The sequence below is a fragment of the Orycteropus afer genome, unplaced genomic scaffold, assembly GCF_000298275.1.
Source record: "Orycteropus afer afer isolate SDZICR_OR568_19922 unplaced genomic scaffold, OryAfe1.0 scaffold00113, whole genome shotgun sequence".
In the NCBI taxonomy this organism is placed as follows: Eukaryota; Metazoa; Chordata; class Mammalia; order Tubulidentata; family Orycteropodidae; genus Orycteropus; species Orycteropus afer.
In genome coordinates this window covers 7032759-7033410 of record NW_006921700.1, presented here as the reverse complement: position 1 = coordinate 7033410, position 652 = coordinate 7032759, and the positions used below count along the sequence as shown (strand labels likewise).

At 48.0% G+C, this 652-nt stretch overlaps 1 protein-coding gene across 1 annotated transcript in view; it reads left to right on the top strand.

Moving 5' to 3' along the window:
- The window catches only part of CUNH18orf25 (chromosome unknown C18orf25 homolog), a 95990-nt gene that overhangs the window by 14484 nt on the left and 80854 nt on the right, over positions 1 to 652 (top strand). The gene's annotated exons all lie outside the window — the stretch shown is intronic.

Sequence of the window (652 nt, the reverse complement as noted above, 5' to 3'; positions counted from 1 at the left end):
GGGTCCGGCTGAGCACACAGAATGGGATGGAATTCCTGCCGGCTCAGAAAGTGGGTGGGAGTGAGGGATGGCCACACCTCCATTCACCAAGAGGGAGTGGGATATAAGAGTAATAAGGGGAATATCGTACCTTTCTAGTTGTCCACGTCTGGAATGTCCTTGTAGTTCTCAGCAAATGGAGCCTGTTCTTAAGTCCCTGGAATCTGGGAGAACACTGTAGCTTTAAATATCCAAAATGGTCAAGCTGCTTGTAAATATTCAAAATGGTTGCGCCCTCTGGACAGGAGAAATCCACAGCTCAGCCCTCCTTTCTCTTTGTTGCTTCCCTTTTTATTAACTAGCCACCAGTGCAGTTCTCCATGTAGTCCCTGGCTAGCACAGCTGATTTTTAGGTTAATTCTTGGGTCCTAGCACCACTCGGCAACATCCAAGCTGAATGTGCCATCAGGATCACTGCCAGACCACAGCTCCATATGTCTCCTTTTTTGGTGTTTTCATGCAAATTCTTCTGCTAGTTGGAGTTTAGTCTACTTCTGTATCCTTCCCTTCAAGGCTTAGGTAGCATAGTGGCTAAGACACTTGCCTGCTAACCAGACAGCTGGCGGTTCAAACCCACCAGCCACTCCTCGGAAGGAAGATTGGGCAATCCTAC